The following is a 6,000-nucleotide window of genomic DNA, read 5'->3' on the forward strand; positions in this document are numbered from 1 at the left end:
CTAGAATATTGCAAAACATAAAGCAGTCAGTGCAAACATCTGCAAAACTTGGCAATCTACTGTGGTTTCAATGAGCTCGGGGCCAAGTCCTTGACAGGCCTTGAGGTCCTCAGAGAATGCAGCACAGGGAAGATTTATATGGGGAAAGGGCGAGAAATGTCACTTTGTGCTTCAGGTATGAGGTAGAATCAGTCAGCATTTGCAAGCATGAGTCACTGTCTCTTCTTACCCTTCACAGATGTCGTCTAACTGCCCTCACCCTGATTCCAAGTCCTTGTGGGGCTTTGAAAGAAGCTTAACACCCAGAGCCATCCCTTGAGGGGCTTGGGGAACAGGCCGCCTGTGGGCTAACCCCTGCTCTCGGGTTGCACTGACCGCCCTGCCTTTCCCACCAGCTCTGGTACCAGTGGCCCCACAGGGACTGCACTCCCCTCTCCACAGTCACCTCTTCTTGAGACCGGCCGCCCGCTCTGGACTCCAGCTCTGGTGCCCCCTCCAGTCTGACTCCCCAGCCCGTAGCCGGCAGGGCCTCCTGTGCCCACTGATGAGCAGCAGAGCTGAAGCAGGCGGGTTGGCGTGGCTTCCCTTCTCAGTCGCCGGCAGCATGCGTGGGTTATGTATGTGTTTCCAGAATGTGGCTTTTGCTCTTGGCACTTGCATCCTCAGGGCAGGGAGAGAGATGGGGCCCTGCTCTTAGCAATCGATCCTGAATAATTCTAGGGTTGGGGACACACAGGGGTGCTATATGGGGTCCAGGAAGGGGATGCCAGTGTTTGGATTTTTTTTTTTCCCCTGGTCTTATAAGGACAAAATTTCATGGTTTAAAGTTTGTTTTCCTATCAACTTTGGACCTTGAGATGTTAATCGATGATAAAACGTTACCCCAAGTTTCAGAGTCAAGGACAATTTTTAGCACCTTATAAAATCCAGTACCTGTAAACCCAGCACCAGCACGCATAGAGCATCTAATCTCTCACTCCTAAGTGAAACTCCTAAGGAGTTTCAGGGCAAATGGACTTTCATGGGTCCTGGACATTTTTGCTTTCGTGATCTCCTACCTCCATGTAAGTAAGTCAGTAAGCAAGCAAGCAAACAAATAAACAAATAAGTAAATAAATAATTAAATAGATAAAAAATTTTAAATGCCTGTGTTGGCAGAAGATAAGTATAATCCAGGCTGAGTTCATTACTATTATCCATTGTTTTTCCGATTTAAAAGAAAAGTAGAAACATTTTCCGTACTCCTAAACCTATCAAGGGTCCCAGGCATTCCTCCCGCTGTGCCTAGTGGGGAAGTCAGTCCTGTATCAAGGCTCCCCGAGGTTGCTCCCGGGGTCATAGTGTCTCTGCGACCTGGCCTGGAGCCCAGAAGATTCCCAGGGCCTGCACTGTGGCAGGAGGTGGTTTGAGTTGTTTTTCTCTTCCTCTCTCTCCCTCCTCCTCACACACAAATCAGAAATTCCTAGAGGCTCGGAATCACGTCTTACTTATCTTTGAATCCCACCCTCACACCTGCCTGCTTTAGATACTCAGTGCAAGTGTGTGGAGTGAAGTTCAATGTCTCGGATAACATTTCACAGCCACCTCACAAAGGAGGAGACTTAAAAAGTCAGTCTTCAAAGATGCTAACTGGAGGCCAGGTGTGCGAGGTGCTGGTGGGGAAACTCCGAAAGACAAACGATGGCGTTGCTTCCCTCAGACAGAGTGGTGGGGACACCTAAGGGAAACACTGTCTGGTCAAAGGCGTGGCACCCTGGTTCCATGGATTCCGAGCATTTCATCTTGACCTTGACTCCTATCATTCCCACCTGTCAGCCCCCCGAGGCCTTGGACAAGTTCTTTAGCCTTTGGAGAGTTTTCTCACTTTTGATTTAGGATAATAATAATAATAATAATGATAATGATAATAGCAACCTCATTAAAAGAGATAATGCATGTGAAGACATTAGGGTATCATGTGGCCTGGGACATAGAGTGTTCAATGTAGTAGCTCTTCTTAATTGTTATGATCTTGTCTCCTGTCAGTGTTGAATTATCATCTATACCTTACTGGCTCCATCCTTAGTTCCAGAAATTTCTGCAAGTTAACTCAAAACAGTGCATGTTCAAACCTGAGCTCCTTTTCTTAGATCAAAACACACATTCTGTGTCCTTTCTTCCTCTACTCTAAACTCTTTAAGGGCAGGCCTGTCTGTGGCTTTGATTTTTGTTTTTTCCAGAGCCAACTCAATGCTTTTGTTTTGTTTTTGTATTTTTCAAATTTTTATGTAAATTCCAGTTAGTTAACATATAGTGCAATATTGGTTTCTGGATTAGAATTCAGTGATTCATCACTTACATACAGCGAGTGCTCATCACAAGTGCCCTCCTTAACGCCCATCCCCCATCCAACCCATCCCCCACCCACCTACCTCCATCAACCCTTAGTTTGTTCTCTATCCAAGAGTCTCTTATTGTTTGCGTGGCTCAGTTGTTAGGCATCTGCCTTCAGCTCAGGTCGTGATCTCAGGGTCCTGGGATCAAGCCCCACATCGGTCTCTCTCTCAGCAGGAGGCCTGCTTCTACCTCTTCCACGGCCCCTGCTTGTGTTCCTTCTCTCACTGTCTCTCTCTCTGTCAAATAAATTAATAAATAAAATCTTAAAAAAAAAAAAGAGTCTCCTATGGTTTGTTACTAGTCAATTCTCTTTATTGTTGGGGGGGGAGGGTGCGTGGTGAGATAGTTGCCTAGTGACGTTCCAAAGTGACTGTAGTCTAGAGATTGGTTGCTTTACCCAGAGAAGTGTGGGGATCTGGTTAGCCCAAATTTCTCTGGCACTGAGGCTTTCCCATTAAGCTATATTAAATCCACCCCTGTGTTTGCCTCGGTGCTGGGAGACTTACCCTCAGAGAGACAGGCACAGGATTGGAGGAGAGGAAATAATTCCAGAGGCAGCCTTCTTGCAGAGCACATTGGAGCCACACAGAGCTGGTAGATGAAAGATTGTTCTTAAAGGGAACTTGGAACTTGGTCTAGGCAGGGATTAAAAACTAAGAATGCCTTGATGTGGTAGAATAATATCTTTGACACTTTCACGGAGATATTAACTGATTTTTAAAATTTCTCTCCTGGTAATCCTCCTTCTTTCCCTGTGTCCCCTCAGTGCATTGCCCGAGGGCCAGGCGGATGGCATCCCCCAAGTGCACCCTTTTGCGATACCCAGAGAGGAGTCCGCACAGTGTTCTTCTGGGTAGAGGGTCTCTTTCACAGCGTCCGGATCCCTTGATGTCCTGCAACTGAAAGGGGAGGATGTCCCCCTTAGATGGCATCAACCCTGACTTCCAAATAGATGAGTACATCTACAAAAGGAAAAGTGATGGCCTCTACGTCATAAATAAGAAGAGAACCTGGGAGACGTTTCTGCTCGCAGCTTGAGCGACTGCTGCCATTGAAAACCTGGCTGATGTCAGTTGTCACACCCTCCAGGAATATTGGCCAGCCGGCTGAGCTGAGTTTTGCTGCTCCCATGGGATCTGCTCCCATCGCTGGAGGCTTTGCTCCTGAAACCCTCACTAATGAGATCCCACCTTTTCAAGGAGCTGAGATTTCTGGTGGCTACCGATCCCAGGGCTGTCCTCCAGCCCCTCATCCCATGCACTGTATGTTAGCCTGCCTCCCACTACTCTGTATGATACAGACTCTCCTCTGTGCTCTGCAGACATTGCCATCCCATGCAACACGAAGGGAGCTCATGCAGCGGGTCTGCTGTGCTGGGTGCTGGCGGGCAAAGCTTAGTGCATGCATGGCACTGTCTCCTTTGAACACCCATGCGTGGTCATGCCTGATGTCTGCTTTCACAGAGATCTGGAAGAGACAGAGCAGGTAGATCAGACTGCTGCTGAGAAGGCCGGGACCAAGGAGGAGTTTCAGGGCAAATGGACTGTTCCAGCTCCCAGGTTTACTGCTACTCAAGCCAAGGTCACGGACTAGTCCGACGGCGCAGGCTCTCTGAGCCTGTCCGCGGCTGCCGCCTAGAGGTTCTGCTGGCCATGAAGCCTGGTCTGTGGCTCCCACTGCTCGGGTCACAGGACGGGTAGGAACCATTCCAGTCTATTCTTCCACAGACTCTTCAACAGAAAACAGAAATAAAGTGGAAATAAAGCATTTTCTTAAAAAAAAAAAAAAGTAGAAGGGAAACCTGTCTCCTGCCTTGGTTTTTCAAAACTGAACCCCATAAAGGTATTGTTCCATGCCTCCAAAGCAGACCCAAAGTTACAGGAAATCTCTCGGAGAGAAAAACCTCAAGAAAGAAAAGGATTCCCCCTCTAGCTTCTAAAAAAAAAAAAAAAATGCTCCCCAGGAATGAGAATAGAGTCCCAGGTTGGCTGCCTCAGAGGAGGCCCTGATAGTTTTCCAGGACAGAGCCTTGAAAGTGAAGACTGCAGAGCTAGTTTGCAGGTGGCTGCGGCCCCAGTGGGAGGAACTTATCTCAGTGTCTCTCCTTGGTGGAAAGAGCCTTGACTTGAGGGGCTATGTGGACAGGCTCAGCTGACACCTCAGACTGGACTAAATCTCTCCTGACTCAGTATAACCAAGTCCATGGAACATCAACGCCACTCTGGAAAACATAGGGAGGCGAAATCCAGAATAAATGGAAAACCTGATTCTGACCATCAGGGGGAACAGGAACTTGAAATAGAAATAAAGTTATGAAAAATGTCTAAAAATTTGTATTTCTTAGACCACTGAATTGTGGATGAGACACATTCTGGCCACAGCAGAGACAATCTCCCAGGATGGCCAAGAGCCTAGATCCAGAGAAGAAGAACAGAAAGCTTTGTCTCTCAGCCCAGGACTGGGTGGATTCTACCTGACTATTGAACTCAAGATTTTGGTGTCTCATGTGGGCATCAGTGGGTCAGTAGCCTCCCAATGCGATGAAGAGTGCTGTCCAGCCTGGCTTAGTTTGGACTGGTTTTGTTGTCTGGCATGTAGTAAGTACTCTGGAAAATGCTGAATGAATAAATGACAGTCTGAACTTCTCTGGAGCCTTCCAGTCCCTTGCTGCTACAGGGAAATAGACCTGCTCCTCTATAGCCAGGTGCCCAGGCACCAGAGCTGGCCCAGAGCTACTCAGATGCCACAGAGGGCCGGCGAGGGGACTCATCCTCCAGGACTGAGTGAGACAGGGCCTGATTTTGGAAGCCTTTTACCCTCAGCTCTTGCCAGAATGCCCTGTTTTATCATGGCCCGTTGACTTGACTTTCTTCCCTCACTAGTCCGTAAATTACTGGAGCATGACAAGTATATCCCCAGCACAATGCCTGGAAAATGTTTGCAGAATTAAATGATAATGTGCTAAAATCACGCCAGATGAGCCTGACGAATCAAGGCCAGGCAATGGCTGCACAGACTGAGCTCAGTATCGTCAAGCCGCAGGAAATTGATAATCTCTGATCTGAGCTACTTTTCACAAGGTGCTTACATTGTTAATAACCTCTATGTCTGAAGTCTCTGAATTTCCAATAGGAAACGTCGATGCCAAGCAAGGCAGCCTGGCCGGTGTTCCCAGATGCTAAGGCCAGAGCAGCAGGCTGAATGCCCAGGGGTCAGACAATCCCTCTGCCCGACTGTCCACTCGGGCACAGTGTGGGAGGCGAGGCAGAGGGGAAGAGAGGAGCCTCTCCGTAGCCTCAGTAGAAGCTAAGAGAAGAATCATGGAGCTCAGCAAACAAAATGCAGCTGAGCAGATGTTACAAATCCCGTGAGCTGCCTCTTGAAGGTCGCTGGGGGGCTGCCACTGCAAGAGGGATCTCGTGGGTACGCTCGGGTCCATTCCCTGGGGAGTGGGATGTTGCGCAGGTGTCCCCTGGTGGTAGTCCTATGAACTGCAAGACTCTGAAGGCAGGCTGGTCTCCAGCCCCTGGTGGCACGTCCACCTTGAGGAGCAGTATCACCTGTTAGGCAAAGAAAAGAATCAATCTGGGGCAGGGGAGCCTGAGTGCCTTAATTAAGTGCCTG

The sequence above is a fragment of the Meles meles genome, chromosome 14 (assembly GCF_922984935.1).
Source record: "Meles meles chromosome 14, mMelMel3.1 paternal haplotype, whole genome shotgun sequence".
Taxonomy (NCBI): Eukaryota; Metazoa; Chordata; class Mammalia; order Carnivora; family Mustelidae; genus Meles; species Meles meles.